At 29.0% G+C, this 16728-nt stretch overlaps 1 protein-coding gene across 4 annotated transcripts in view; it reads left to right on the top strand.

Moving 5' to 3' along the window:
• The first annotated feature begins 11792 nt into the window (after positions 1–11792).
• Positions 11793–16728, top strand: part of LOC117179860 (dystroglycan) — a 74426-nt gene continuing 69490 nt past the window's right edge. For 2 of the 4 annotated variants that reach the window (XM_033372016.1, XM_033372015.1), the window contains exon 1: positions 11793–12484. The gene's annotated coding sequence lies outside the window, so the exon portion shown is untranslated. The remainder of the gene's footprint in view (positions 12485–16728) is intronic. The other 2 variants (XM_033372018.1, XM_033372017.1) reach the window with 1 other exon arrangement.

Raw genomic sequence — 16728 nt, 5'->3', positions numbered from 1 at the left:
ATAGTTGCTTTGCGAGGAGTTCAGGTGGCTGACAGTGCGATTCAGCACTCCATAAGCACTCAAGAAAATACCACGATAATCATTTTTACTTTAATAACTTCTATTTATACACGACTTCGCATGGGTACCATATACGACGAACGACTGGGTTGTGTACTCGAATTTTGAAACCCCGACTAAACTCGGTAGGTGGTTTTCTGCAGTTTTCCTCTCACCGGACCAAACGTTTAGGCGAATGCGAGTACTTCGAGCAAACTCGTACGTAGCTGCATTTTAACTAAACCTTAGTAAAAAAAATGACCCTATTCGTTAGAAAATAGCCAAATTCTAAACGTTTGATGAAACTTGGTTCAATAATTAATAATTAATAATACTTGTAAATTTAACAAATAACCTAGAAAAGAGGCATCACAAAGACAATCTTAGTTAACTTCGTAAACAAATTTGAATAATACCCAACTCTCAATATGTGTACGAAAATTGTTTGAATGATTAATAATTATTATAAATTTACAAAGTAACGTGGAAAAGGATCATCGAAAGAAATTCTTAGTTCATTCCGTAAACAAAATATGCCTCTTCCTTGAAAATAGCCAAGCTATAAATATGTTGATAAACATTTTTAAATAATTAATAGTTGTAGATTTTAAAAGCATCAGAGAAAAAAAATCATCGAAAACATATTTTTAGATAATTGTGGTAAAAAGTGAAGCCTACTCGTAGACAAAAAAGCTAACTCTTAATGTTTCAATTGAAATTCTTTTAATAATTAATAGTTCTTGTAAATTTACAAAGCAACATAGAAAAGAGTCATCGAATAGGCATTCTTAGTTGATTTCGAAAACCAATTAACTCGTATGATAAATGTCAAACTCTTAATTTTTTAAATAAAATTGTTTAAATAACTAATAGTTCTCGTAAATTTGCAAAGCAATATAGAAAACAGTCACCGGATAGACATTCTTAGTCGACTCCGTAAACAAATTGACCTGTAGAAAAAAGGACAAACTCTTAATTTTTTATTTAAAATTGTTTAAATAGTAAATAGTTCTTGTGAATTTACAAAGCAAAATAGAAAAAAGTCATCTTACATACATTATTAGTTTAGTTCGAAAACAAGTTGATTCGTAAAATAAAGGGCAAACTTTAAATTTTTTAAGTAAAATTGTTTAAATAATTAATATTTTTTGTAAATTTGCAAAGCAAAAAAAGATTTGAAAACGAAAAAGACTAAAAAATAGACATTGTTAGTTAACTCCGTAAACAAATTGACTTGTAGAAAAAAGAGCAAACTCTTGATTTTTTAATTAAACTTGTGTTAATAATTAATAGTTCTTGTAAATTTACAAAGCAAATTAGAAAAGAGTCATCGGATAGACACTCTTAGTTGACTTCGAAAACAAATTGATTCGTTGGATAAAGGCCAAACATTAAGTTTTTAAGTAAAATTGTTTAAATAATTAATAGTGTTTGTAAATTTGCAAAGCAATATAGAAAAGAGTCATCGGATAGACATTATTAGTTTAGTTCTAAAACAAGTGGATTCGTAGAATAAAGGCCAAACTTTAAATTTTTTAAGTAAAATTGTTTAAATAATTAATAGTGTTTGTAAATCTGCAAAGCAATATAGAAGAGAGTCACCGGATATACATTCTTAGTCGACTTCGTAAACAAAATGGACTTGTAGAAAAAAGGCCAAACTCTTAATTTTTTAATTAAAATTGTTTAAATAATTAAAAGTTCTTGTGAATTCACAAAGCAACATAGAAAAAAGTCATCAAATAGATATTATTAGTTTAGTTCGAACACAAATTGATTCGTAGGATAAATGCCAAACTTTAAATCTTTAACTAATATTGTTTGAATAATTAATAATTTTTGTAAGTTTGCAAATCAAAAAACAAAAGAATACAAAAAAAAAGAATAAAAATTGACATTCTTAGTTAACTCTGCAAACAAATTTACTTGTAGAAAAAGGTTCAAAAACTCTTAATATTGTTATTAAAATTGTTTGAATAATTAATATTTCTTGTAAATTTGCAAAGTAACATGCAACAGAGTCATCGGATAGACTTTCTCAGTCGACTCCGTAAAACAATTGACTGGACGAAAAAAGGGAAAATTCTTCATTTTTTAATGAAAATTGTTTAAATAATTATCAGTTCTTTTGTAAGGCAACATAGAAAAGGGTTAGTTGACTACGTGAACAAATTCTCTCGTAGAAAAAAGTTAAACTCTTAGTTTTTAATTAAAAATTGTTTAAATAGTTAATAGTTCTTGTAAATTTACAAGGCAACATGATGAATTAAACTTATTCTTTAAAGAAGAGCCATTTATGAAAATTGTTTTAATAATTAAACTGTTTAAAGATTAAATAAATGCGAAAAGCCATAAATGAGCTCCACTCGAATTCGGCATGATCACTGCAACTTAATCGCTAGAAATGTTTACCCAATAATGTAATTAGATCCCTCGAACGTGCCTGTTTCACTTTTCTATCACACTATGGGAAGCTGCGATCTGCTTTCAACTATAGGATACATTTGAGACTTAAAAATTGTTTCAAATGCTCATTGGGACAAAAAATTTTTTAATTTGAAAAAAACATTCAAATTTTGGAAATGCCCTAAATTTTTTAATTTTGGTTGAAAATATCTGTTCAGTGAACTTAATCTTCATTTTGGGAACCTTAAAAAGTGTATCAAAGGCTGACCCGATTGGACAAATACTTCAAAAGTAGCGTGGCTACAACATTCAGGTAACCATACATACAGACAGACAGACACCGATAAAATCATATAATTGACGGATTCTGTGAGTGTCGAAACGTAAAGATCCGTTAAAAATCAGATATCGAAAATTTGGACGATGACATTAGACTCTCATGAATGAGAATGTAAAAATACAATAAATCACATTTGATTTTTATTTCAGTGCTACATATATGCTAAGATTTTAATTTCAGTCAATATTGGAGTCTAAGAAAACAAAATCTTTTCACTCTTATTCTTTAACTACTGATATAAAAAAAGAAAATGACAGCAAATTCCACTTTTTATATGAATTCTAAATTCCAAAAACTTCTACTTGAGCCATCTCCGACGAAAATTAATATAAATTAATATAAATATAATAAATAATATAAATAACAATTGAAATAATTCTCAACCGATATAAAGTATTACACAAAAATTCGCATAAAAATTATCATACCCTGTAAAATTTGTTTCCATTTTAGGTAAAAGAGTAGGGACAACATTTAAGAATATTAAAATATTGACAGATATTATGCAAAAATAGAGACAATACAAAATAATGATTTATTTATTTAACGCAGGACTACAAATTCATTCAAGAAATTTTAAAGGATTTTCTAGATTTCGACAGACTTTCACGGATTTTGAAGTTTTTTAAAGAATTTGGTAGCACTTTCAAAGATTTAAGGCTTGGTTTTAAGGGATTTTACAGGATTCCAAAACAGTTTCAAGATTTAAAATACATCAATGGATTTCAACGAATTTCAAAGAATTTTAAGGGATTTCAGAGAATCTCTGAAGATTTTAAGCGATTTCGTCAGATTTCGTGACAATTTCACAGGATTTCAAAAAATTTCAATAATTTCAAAGATATCCAAATATAAGTACATATAATTATACTAAATATATTATATATAAACATATAATTTCAATTGATTTCAATGATAAAAATTAATATGAATATAATAATATATTTAATAATATTATATTTAATTAATTAATTTATTATTAATTGTTATATATATAACATAATATATTATCAATTATTAATTATGTATTTTTATTGCGATACTGTGACGTTTCGAAATGATTTTTATTGAAATGATAGCCGCTGATAGATGTAGCATAGGATTAGATGCAATAATTTTTATATTGATAATATAATATTGTGTGTGAAAGAGAGATCGAAATTAATTAATTAATTAATTTTAATAATATAATATATTAAAATTAAAATTTAATTAATAATTTCATTAATTCAATCAATTTCAATTTATAAAATGTTTCGAAGAATTTCAAGGAATTTCATAATATTTAGAACTATTTCAAGGGATTTTGGAAAATTTCAGATAGTTCTGAGCATTTCCGAAGATTTCAAGAAATTTCGAAGGGCGATCACGGATTTTAAGTCTTTTCAAAGGATTTTACAGGACCTAAATGATTTTAAAACTTAGAAGCTGTTTTAATAGATTCTAAAGAATTTTAAAAGATAAAAAAATTTAAGGACATTCCAAAGATTTCCAAACATATCAGTGAATCTTCACGGATTCTGAAGGTTTCAGCTGTTTTTAAACTTTAAAGGACTTACGCGATATTTTAAGGGTTTTAAAGGGTTTCATGGTATGACAAATAATTTTTGAGGATTTCAAGAGATTTTGAAGAACTTCAATGGGTCTTAAGACTTTTCATAAGATTTTACGGGTTTTAACAATATTTTTGAGATTTGAAGTTATTATAAGAAATTCCAAAGAATTTCAAGAGGTACGGAACATTTTAATACTGAGAAGAAAAACTTATTTGAATCAAAGCAAATTTCTTTGATTCAAATAAATGGTAGAGTGGAATGTGGCTGAAGAAATGTTTCTTCAGATCAAAGAAATGTTTTGTTTGGATCGAAGGAACGTATAGAAATATTTACTTGGCACTGTGAAATATTCATTGAGCTAAAGAGATTTCAACGAGTTTCAACTTGTCGGTTTAGCGCAGTGGTTAGCACTCCCGACTGCTAGGCGTCAGATTTAGGTATAGATATGTAGGTTCGATACCCCGTAGCTTTAGAAATTTTATTTGTAATATAATGATTAAAAATATAATATATGTATTTACTCCAACCAGGACTATTAATATTTAAAGTCAAAATACTCGCAATCATTTAATATTTATTTTTTAAATGCCTTTTTTGGCTCTCAACGACTAAGTGAAAATAGTTAATGTTGTCTGTGTGTTGGGCGTGTGGAATTTCATATATTAATATGATCCAATTTTACAGTAAAAAAGAATCAAATTGATTCCCTAATTCAGTGACTGATGCTCTTCATACAATTGAAACCCGAATTATTTTAATCTAGTAAAGCACCAATTGATCTTGTCCGGGCTACGTTCGGGCTCCCCGGGCAGCTCCCGGCCATGCTCTATGGCCGGACGCTGGCTAGCGCAGCGTGATGATGCTGGTCGGATTCCGACCAGAAACTCCGGCCACAGCTTAACTTATAGTCAGGCTCCCCGGCCAGCTCCCGGCTTAAAGCCGGGTTCTCCGGCCGTAGAATGGCCAGCCCCTGACTCAAATTGCCACCCGGGTTTCAGCGAATTTCAAGGAATTTCAAGGGATTTCAAAGAATTCCACGGATTTAAAACGATGTCGTCAGATTTCATAAAAATTTCACATAATTTCAATGATTTCGAAGATATCCGCAAGATTTTATTGCTTTACAAAGGATTTAATGAGATTCAAACAGATTTATAAGAATTTTCATTAATTAAAAGGGATTTGAATGGTTTCTGAGAGGTTTCAAATATTTACACGGATTTAAGGAGTTTTCTTGGGACTTCCACGGGTTAAAGGCTTTCATAAATTTTTAAGATTTTAAGCTATTTTAACAAATTCCAAAGAATTCAAAGAACTTAGAAAGATTTCAAGGGATTTCAAATAAGAAGTTTTGTAGAATTTCCAAAGATTTTAAGCTCTATTTTAAGGTATTTCGGCTGTATAATTCCGAGTAGCGCTTATCTCTGATTTTTTGAACTCCCTATACTCATGTATTTTTATGCTCTGATTATACGAACACCATAGTCCAAATTAGCGTAAATTTGATTTTCATGGTGCAAAATACGGAACTTCCATAACAGTCATGGGGTTTCAGACAAAATATACATTCTTTTCACTGAACACTTTTCCCTTGAGAGGGATAGTTTCTGAGAAAATCGCAATTGAAATTTAGTAAGTGTAACAGGCTTGAGTGAAGTGTAAGTGAGGCCTTTCTTCACCGTACGCTTTTTTCTTTTCTTTTGGCGTGCACTTATTATTTTTGAGGCGTCTCTAGTCGGGTGGGGCGGGGGAGGGGCATCCCTGTGATAGAAGTTTCAAATTAATCCGAGGTAAACGCTTTTCCGAAGCCTATCCCGCAAATATTTAGCTTATAATAATTTGTTGGGAGTTTCTCTTTGACGTTATTGCTCCGCGCGAACACTTCAGTGTCTTTCGCTCGAGACCTTGCAACCGCGGATGTGAGGCGGTAGTATCGTTGGTACGGTGACCCGCTCGGATGATTCATTTTCGACTTTCGTGCCGGTCATTTGCGTCATCTTCCTAAGGGGGTAGAGCTTTAAGGGGGTAGATCATGTTCAAATTTTCAAAAAATCGATTTTTTTTAAAATTTCAATCACCATATACCCTTAGAAATAAAGCAGAAACCTTCTTTTACCCCAGGGCGTATTGGAAGTGTCTGAAAAGCGTTTTTCTCGAAACGCACTTTTTTGGACTGGTCGCAACATTCCAGCCGATCTACTTAGCCGATCTAATTAGCCGATTTCATTAAATTTTTTTTTAAATGTTTGTAAAAGACTTGGAAATCGTATGACTCTCGGTCATGGTTTTCCATTAATATTTAATAACAATTTGATACAGTAAATGTTGAAAAAACTGAGAAATGAACGAAAAAAAAAATTTTAATTCCATATTTGTTTATTTATCAATATTTATTAATGGTTTAGGTTCATATGATAGCCACTTACGGACTGTTCAAGAATCAATTAAGTTTTTGTGTTTCAGATGATCCGAATTTGAGATATCATGGCGACCTTTTTTTACATGGCTTCTTCAGATCGCCCAAATCTCGGTCGGATGTTAATAAAAAATTACAACATTTTTTTTTCGTTAGTCAAAATTAGGTCCTATAACACAATAAATAATTGCGAATGTCAAATAAAAATTAATGTGAATTCTAAAGTCTTAATGCTTCCTCTAACGCAAAATGTTTTCAACTCAATCAAGTGATTCTTGAACAGTGTTTAGTTTTTTTGCCTTTTCGGATTATCGTGAAGTGAAGTGATAAGTAATCCATGAACAGTGTCCAGTGTTTTTCTCTTTTGGATTATTGTGAAGTGAAGTGGTTTTCTCGACTCGATCGTCTTCCGGTGATGTGGGAAGTGACGAGTCGGGTGACAAATACCTCCATACCTCCGGTTGCGTCGGGATCTTTTTTTCCGAGAAAGGATCGTGGTCGGAGCTTCCGGAGCCTATGCATCTGGGCTAGGTTTACAAAATTATCTAAATATTTTTTATGTAATCAAACGTGACGTGGTGAGTTCACTCACGGGCTGAAAATCTGATTATGGTTGAATTGGATTAAGTCAGATCATTAAGCTATAGCCAAAGTAGAGTTTAATTATTATTATGATAATATTCAATCTTATTAATTAATAATTATTAATGAATAAGTTTCAAAACTACTTTCATATTTCAGACTTCACACTCTATCCCCTCTTCTCCTCTTTTCCCACTTTTTAAAAATATTTTTTTCTCTGTTTTCAAAAAACATACCCTTTTTCTGGTTTTGTTTTCTAAATACGAATTGAAGTAATAGAACTCAATAAGAAAATCAGACTATTTTTGGTTGAAAAGTTTACACACAATTATATTTTTGGTTCGGGATTCATCTCGTTTGGTAAAAAATTTTACTGCTTGGTTGAAAATTTAACTAACTGGTCAAAGTTCTACCATTTTGTTAAAAAGTAATCTTTTTTTTTATCAAAAATACGACTACTTGGTTGAAAGTTGAATTACTTGGTTAAAAATGCATTTTTCAGTTGAAGATTCATCTCTTTGATGGAAAGGGGATCGTGGAATCGGGACGTTGGAAAGGGGATCGTGTCTGACCTAAGTTATTTTTGTGACTAAACATTGGGATGCCTTCCCGCCCCCATGACACGTTGGTAAAGGGGTCGTGTGTGACCTACATTTTTTCTGGGACCAGTCAGAGGGATGCCTTCCCGCCCCCCATTACAAGTGGAAAAGGGTATAGTGTGTGACCTAAGCAACACTACATTCCGTACCGACATTTCCCTTATTTTCTCGAAAACCATCAGTCGTAGGGTAAAAACATATTCAACATAAAATATGTATTTTCAAAGGATCTACAACTTTTATTTGAAGCTTTTTTAAATAAATTTTCATTATTCACTGAGATAAACACAAAGAAACATGATTTTTATGAGTTTTTCATGGTTTTCACCACGAAAATCAAATTTTCGGGAATTGGGTATTTTTACTTCAATCAACAGCTAACTTCACATCGTAGATTGCAGAGGGGAAAACAAGGGACCAAATGCATGGGATACAGTTCATTTTTGCCCTATTTTGCTAATATCTTCGTAAAAGCTAATTTTTTCTATATAAGTGTATTTGAAAAATAGTTTTTATTTTTTCATTACTATTAAATAAAATAATAAAATGATAATGATGGTCATTAATTCCAAACATATTACAGGAAGAAAGTTTTGTTCCATGCATATGATCCATTGTTTTCCCCTCAGCTTTTAACAAAATGAAGTTAGCTGATGGTTGAAGTGAAAATACCTAATTTTCACTATTATATTCGTTATTAGCGCATCAAAATACATAGGTATACGGAGTTTCAAATTAATGGGAGGTAAGCGCTTTTCGGAACTTCACCCGATAATTGAACTATTTGGATAAGAAATGACCTATTTTTACAAAAGATAACTATTTTTTAGAAAATCAACTTTTTCGCCAAAAAATAATATTTTCAGGTTGAAAATTCAAATGTTTTGTAGGTAGTAATTCGTCTTTTTGGCTTCATAGTTCAACAATTTTGTAGAAAATTAAACTATTTAAATGAAAATTAACTTTATTGTTAAAAATTCGTATTCTTAGTTAAAAATTCAACTACTTGATTAAAATTGAAACTATTGTAAAAATTTAATTATTTGGTATGAAATTAACTTTTTTGTTGAAAAATCATATTTTCGAGCTGATAAATCCAACTATTGTGAATATATGTAATTCGCCTTCCTGGCTTCAAATTCAACAATCTTGTTAAAAATTGTGGTTTTTTTGTAGAAAGTTAATGTTCTCTGTTGCAAAGTCATCATTTCAGGTTGAAAAATTCAGCTGTTTTACGTCTTTCTGGCTTCAAAACGCAACGATCTTTTAGAAAATTTAAGTATTTTGTCAAAAATGGTTGTCGTTTGTTTTTTACAAAGTAATGTTCTGTATGAAAATTTTAGTACTTCGTTGGAAGTTAAACTACTTTTTCACAAATTAATGACTTTATTGAAAATTGGTATTTTTTGATAGCAGGTTCATTTTCGAAATGAAAAATTCCTCTTTTTGTTAAAAAATGTGATTATTTGTTTAAAAATTGATCCTTCTTGGTTAAAAATTCAAATACTTAGTTAAAAGTTGATCCACTTAGTCAAAAATTCACTTTTTTAAAGATGCTTGGTTGAAAATTTTTTTTTTCTTGTTACAAATGAATTTTTTTACCTGAAAATTTAACGACTCCATTTTTCATGAGAAATATATAAATTATGAGGTGAAAATGATAAAATTAATCTTCTGGGCTAAACGATCTTCTTTTGGTCTTTTATTGGAGATGAATTTTTTTAAGATTAATTATTTTAATTGAAAATTCGTTTTCTTTTCATTGAGTATTAATTTTTTAACTAGCAATGTAACAGTTACATTTTTGATTGAAAATTGATCTTTTCTATTTGAAAATTGATATATTTTGTCAAAAATTCTCCTTTTTTTGGATGAAAATTAATCTTCTTGGTTGAAAATTCTAATCATTTTTTATCGAAAATGTAACTGTGGGTCTAAATTAATCTGTTTTTGTTGAGGATTCAATTATTTGGTAGAAAATTAAACTACTATTAATTTATCTTCTTCAGTTGAAAATTCATCTACTTGGTTGAATGTTGAATTATAGTTTGTTAAAATTGAAAATTTAACTGTTCTATTTTTATCAAATTAATCTTCCAGGTTCAAAAATCATCTTTTGAGTTGAACTCTTTTGTTGAAAATTCATTTTTTTAAGATTCATCATTTTAGTTGAAAATGTAACTATTTTATTGAAAATTCGTTATTTTCTTGGTTGAGAATTAATTTTTTAACTAAAAATATAACTATTCTATTGTTGGTTAAATATGGATATTTTTTATTGAACATTTATTTTTTCTGATTAATAATTCATTTATTTTGTTAAAAATTGAATTGTTTGTAGGAAAAATGCAAGTGTTTGGTTCTAAATTAATGTAGTTTGGTGGAGAATTCGATAATTCGGTAGAAAATTAAACTCTTTGGTTGTTTAAATAGTTTTTGTTTAAATTGAACTTTTCGGTAAGAAAGTAACTTTTTTATTAAAATCTCAGATTTGTTGATTGTAAATTCAAACGTATTGTAAATTATTCGTGTTTTTGACTTCAAAAGTTAACAATTTTTTAGAAAATTCGTTATTTGTGGTAGAACATTAATCTTCTTGCTGAAAAAATTCATCTTTTTGTTTCAAAATTTAACTATTTAGTTTCAAATTCATCCTTTTTAGTTAAAAATTTAATTACTTGGTTGATAGTTGCACTAGTTTGATAAAAATTTATGTTCTTTCAAGATTCTCCGTTTTTTTAAAAATAAAAACTCAACTACTTAGTAGAAAATTCCTGTATTTTATTAAAAAACAAAAAATTAATTTTGTGTGTTAAAAATTTAACTATTTGGTTAAAAATTCGTACCTTTTGACAGAAAAATTTTTAGTTGAAAATTGTACTATTTTATTAAAAATGTATGTTAGTTGTTGAAAATTCTTTTTTTTCAATTTCATTTTTCTGTTTTCTTCTTGGTTGAAAATTAATCTGTTTGGCTGAAAATTTAATTATTTTGGTTTAAAATTAATTTTCGTAGTTGAAAATTTAATTACTCGGTTGATAGTTGAACTATTTTGATAGAATTTGTATTTTTTCAAGATTCGCCTCTTTGATTTCAAATTTTTTTATTTAAAAATTCATTTTCTTAAATTAAAAATGAGTTTTTTACCTGAAAATTTCACTATTTCTTTTTTGGTTAGAAATTTTTCTTTAAAAAATTAAAAATTCAACTATTTCGTATAAAATTCATGTATTTTATTAAAAATTCGTTTCTTTTTGTTGCAAAATTAATCTTCTTCGTTGAAAATTGAGCTATTTGGTTAAGAATTGATCCATTTTGTTGAGAATTCCTCTTTGAAAATTCATTTAATAGACAAAATTATCTGAGGGCGAAGAGGGAGTCAAAAATATGCTAAAATTGTGAACGTCCTTTATGGACGACCCCCATTTACATTAATTTTATTTGAAAGAATCTATTCCTTTATTTTGCCCCTGCTTCCATGAAAAATCACCCTATTTCACCTGTTTCGAGATAATTTAGGTCTATTACTTTTCTGGTGTAGGGCACAATTTATATGGTCGTCAACAAGGTGGGGGGTAAAAATAGTTTACACTTGGTAACGCAGGATTGTAAGGGACAGCCGCTTGGGATCAAATCTGGATGTCTGAATTCCCCCATTGGTTATCGTGATTCCCCTCTTAGGTGTTAGAATATTTGCTGACAAGAGGGGAGAAAAGTAGAAAGAGACACATTAACCAACAGTAACTGCATCAGCCTACTACTGTATGCACATATATGCATCGGATGCATTAACAGAGAGAGAGAGAGAGACATATTTAAATGCTCATGGTGAGAGTACAGCAGCAGTACAGATCTGCACCATCTGCACTTGCATATGTCTGAAACCCAAAAGCAAACGTCTGTCCGTCTGTGGCTGGTTGGTTGGAAGACCATTCAAGACGGGGTTTCCGGTGCTGACACAAAGAGAGAGGTGTGGAGGAGTGGTGGGAACGACAGCGACGCGAGCAGTCAGTACAGTCAGTACAAGCACAACCTACAAATTCTCCTCTCAACGCGCCCACGCATTTACCTTTTGGAAAGTCAGTCCTTTTTCTCCAAATTTCACATGCAAATTGCATTTAACACTTGGTGAGTCGAGATTGCTCCACTAGGAATCCGTCTCGTTCAAAAACGCTTTCTATGTGTTTGTGCGTGCGTGCACTGTCGATTGGCCATTTTTGCTCGCAATTGCTTCCAAAGTGCATTGCATTGAGACCCAACAAGACGCGTAGCCCGGGTCTATGATCTGTCCTCCTCTTGCCGGCGGCGCGGCTGGGTGTAGCGCGCGAGTGCTCACCGTTTTCTGTGCTCTGTCCTCCTCTTTCGCGCACGGTCTCGCTCTATCTTTATCGTTCTCTCAGAATCAGTCGAGTACAAGAATACTTTGACATACAGTCATACACCTACGGTTCTAGAAAAAGTGGTGAAGTAGGTACCTACGTGTCTATGAGATATTAATCCGAGGATTTAAAAGGAATTTAGTTGACACCCTTGTCTGGAAAATTTGGTGAGTACCTATCTAGTATTTCACTTGTTGTTAGCCTAAATTTTGATTTTGGTAATATTGATGTAACGATATAATTAGTATCCTGCAAAGAAGAAATGTAAATCTGATAATTGAGTGGAGGGAGATTAAAAACATGATCACAAAGAGCCTAAATTTCATTTTTGGTTGCGACTATACACATTACGCATAGTTAAATGTGTATATTTATACAACTTTGCTTATATAAAATGCACTCTAAAAATAAATAATTGTAATTGCAGGTACTGATGCAGTAATTCTATAATATATCGTTTGATTTATTCTCATTTGTTTACATTCTCGTTATATTATTTTTAAATACTAATCTGATTGATCGAATATTTGTTTAACTTTTTCTTAATGAAGTGCATCTGTATTGGAGAGCAAAAAAATGTTGTTTTTTTGTGGAGAGACAGTTCATAGAATAGGTATTGGAAAGTAATATTAATCTTATATATCAATTTGACACGCAAGTGGGAGCAAGTAATTAAGACACATCACTTGTATATACTATGTAGTCAAAACCAAAAATTTTAATATAGGTTAGGTGCGTTCAGTAACCTGTAAAGCTAAAAAGCATAGAACGTAAGTCGTGTAATTCTCAATTCTCATTTTGTTACCATGGCGGCGTCGACGTGCCGGTTTAATCGCGAGGCGCCTCCTTAAAAATATTTTGTTCTTTTAAAATTGATTTTTTCTTTTTAAATTAATATTACAAATAAACATTGATTACAGTTACAAATAATGATCGCTAAAAAATGAACAATTTGATAGAAACTTCAACTTTTTGGTCGAAAGTTGAACTATACTTTGCTAAAAATGCATTTTTTTGTTTACTTAAAGATTCATCGTTTTAGTAAAAATTTATTTCATTGGCTCAGAATTGAAGTATTTTGTTCAAAATTCATTTTTTTTTGTTCGTTGAAACATGCATTTTTTAACTGAAAATTTAACTATTCATTTTTTGGTTGAAAATATATCTTTTTTCAGTTGAAAATATAACTATTTGTTTGAAACTTGAACTACTTTGTTAAAGATTCCTTTTCTTTGTTGAAAATGGAAGTATTTTATTGAAAATTCATTTTTTTTAACTTAAAATTTAACTGTTCCATTTTTGTTTCAAAATATATATATTTTTTAGTCAAAAATTCAACTGTTTGGTTGAATATTATTCTGTTTTAGTTGAGGATTCAAATATTTTAATATGAAAGTTCACCTTTATTGATATAATTAAAATGTTTTTTGTTAAAAAATAAAATATTTTTTCCCCTGAAATATCAACTATAACATTTTTTTTGTAAATTCATTATTTTAGTTAAAAATTCATTTTTGTAGTTGAAAATTAACTTTCTGTATTAAAAATTCAACTATTTTGTTGAAAATTCGTTCTTTTTGACAGAAAACTGATCTTGGTTAAAAGTTGAATTGCTTTCCTAAAAAGATTTTGAAGAAAAATCAACGTTTTACTTTGAAAAATTCAATTATTTATTTGAAAGTATTAATCTGTTTTTTTTAAAGGTACAAGTATCTTAATGAAATTTTTCCTTAATTGGTAGAACTCAATTGTTTTTAGAAACGGAAATATTTTTTGGTTGAAATATAAATTGATTCATAATCCTAGTTAGAACATTTATTTCATTGGTTGAAAATTGAACTATTTTGTTGAAGATTTGTTGTTGTTTTTTTTTTTTTTTAGAAAATTAATTCTCTGGGTTTCGGCGATTATTTTTATTGACTGAAAAATACTTTTTGTTTGAAAATTCAACTCTGCCGAATAATCTCTCTTCTTGATTAGAAAATTCATTTCTTGTAAAAATGGCAGTATTTCACTTATTATTATGCTAATCTTTTATTTTGTCAGCATTGATTTTATAACATTATCAATGTATTGTAAAGAAGAAATATCATTCTGATAATTACGTTTAGAGAGAATGAAAAATGACCATGAAGATCCTAAATTTACACATTACGCAAAGTGAAATGTGTATATTTATAAAACGTTGCTTATATTTAATGCAGGCTAAAAATAAATAGAGTTAAATTGTATAGCTGATGCTGCAAAAATATATAGTTTGATTGCTTATTCCTGTCTGTTTATATTATCAGCATATTATTTTTATATACAAAGCTGTTTGATCAAATATTTGTTCCAATTTTTTTTAATAAAGTGCATCTGCTTCCTTTACAATATTTTCTTGTTTTCAAATTAATTTTACAAATAAACAAGGGATTTTACATCGTTGCTTAATCTATCGAAAAAAGATGCTATAATACAAAATTTGACGCGGATGCTACAGGTTAGGGAATTTCGAAGTTTTAAATTAGGGAATTTAAAACTAGCCAGAGAAAGTCAGGGTTGAAGTTAACAAATTTGAATAAATCATTCTTTTTCGTTGAAAAATCATCTATTTTGTTGAAAATTCGTCTTTTTGTTGAATTCAACTGTTTTTAGTTTATCCTCTTTAGTTTAAATATCAACGATTACATTTTCCTTGAGGATTCATATTTTTGGTTGATAATTGATAATTTCAGTTGAAAATCTTTTTTTGTTCAAGATTTAACTATTTTGTTGAAAATTATCTTTTTTTTTTAATTAACTTTTTTAACTGAAAATTCTATTTCATATTCGGTTGAAAACTCATGTTTGGTTGAAAATTTAACTATTATGTTGAAAATACCTCTTTCTTTATACAAAAGTAATGTCATTAGTTGAAACTTCATCTTTTTTGTTAAACGTTCATTTCTTTGGTTGAAAATATTTTTTTTTCAATTCATGTATTTTGGTGGAATTTTTTTTGGTTTTTCTCTTGATAGTAAATTAATTTTTTGGACCTGAAATTCAACATTTTGTTCAAAGTCTTTTTTTTTATTGAAAGTTCGTCACTTTGGTTAAATGTTAATTTCTTTAACTGAAAATTTAATTATTCCATTTTTTGTGAAAAATGTCTCTTTTTTTTTAATACAAATTCAATTGTTTTTGTTTAATACTTCATCTTTTCGGCTAAAAATTTAACTATATATTTCATTGAAAATATTATTTTATTTTTTTTTTTTTTGCAAAAAATTCATATGTTCGTGTAGAAACCATAGTTGTTCCGAAAAAATTCGTCTTTTTGGCTTAAGAAATCGACATTTTGGATGAGTTTTTTGTTTCTTTATTGATTAAAAAAATCTTTCTTGGTGGAAAATTTAACTCTGGTTGAAAATTCCTGATTTTGGTTTGAAAAATTTATGTTTCTTATAGAATTTGCCCGTTCGGCTTGAAAATTCAATATTTTCTATGAGATTTTCTTTTTTTATTGATTAAAAAATTTTTGTTGGTTTAAAATTGAACTCTTTTGTTGAAAATTCCTCTTTTTGGTTTGCAAATTTATATTTTCGGGATGAAAATTTAAGTTTTTTTTAAGAATTCGCCTTATTGTCTTGAAATCTGATTGAAAAATCTTTCTTGGTTGAAAATCCAACTTTTTTGTTCTAAATTTGTCTTTGTTTAAAAATACAACTTTGTAAGTTGAAAATTAAACTATATTGTGAAAAATGAACTATTTGGTTGGATTCATATTTTTTTGATAGAAAATTCGTTATTTCGGATTGAAAATTCATCTGTTTGACAGAAAATTTCTTGGGTAAAGATGAATCTTTTTTGGTTAAAAAATGCATGTTTTCGGATTTAAAATTAAGTTGTTTTCCAAATATTCGTGTTTTTAGCTTGGTAACTCAACTTTTTCGTTGAAATTTCATTTTCTGGTAGAAAATTATTCTTTTTCTGTTGAAAATTCAACTATTCCATGTATTATGTATTATAATATATTGATTATTTTTTATAGCATTTATTCCCCTTTTGGCTGGGAACATAAAAAATTGTTCAGATAAAGTTAGGGAAATTTTAACTGAGATTATGTAGTAATCCGGAAATAATGCATATTAAATCTGATATAATTTTGTAATTTTGCATAATTTCTTGTAGAGACACAATTTACAATCAAAAGTGTTATTTTTTAGTTAATATCGCAGTTTTTAAATTATGTAAAATTTTGCAGAGGTCCTATGTTAAAATATAGTCACATATGTTTAAGTGTCTGAAATCAGCAAGCCCGTTCTTTTTCCTGCGTGTATAAAAAGTAAAAAAAGAAAGATAGAATGCCCCTTTGGTAGCCCGTGAATGCTTATTTTTATCATATATTTTTTTTAATACATAATGTATAAATGCCAAAGATTTTTGTAAC

The sequence above is a fragment of the Belonocnema kinseyi genome, chromosome 9 (assembly GCF_010883055.1).
Source record: "Belonocnema kinseyi isolate 2016_QV_RU_SX_M_011 chromosome 9, B_treatae_v1, whole genome shotgun sequence".
Lineage (NCBI taxonomy): Eukaryota > Metazoa > Arthropoda > Insecta > Hymenoptera > Cynipidae > Belonocnema > Belonocnema kinseyi.
This window is presented reverse-complemented; position numbering and strand designations above follow the sequence as displayed.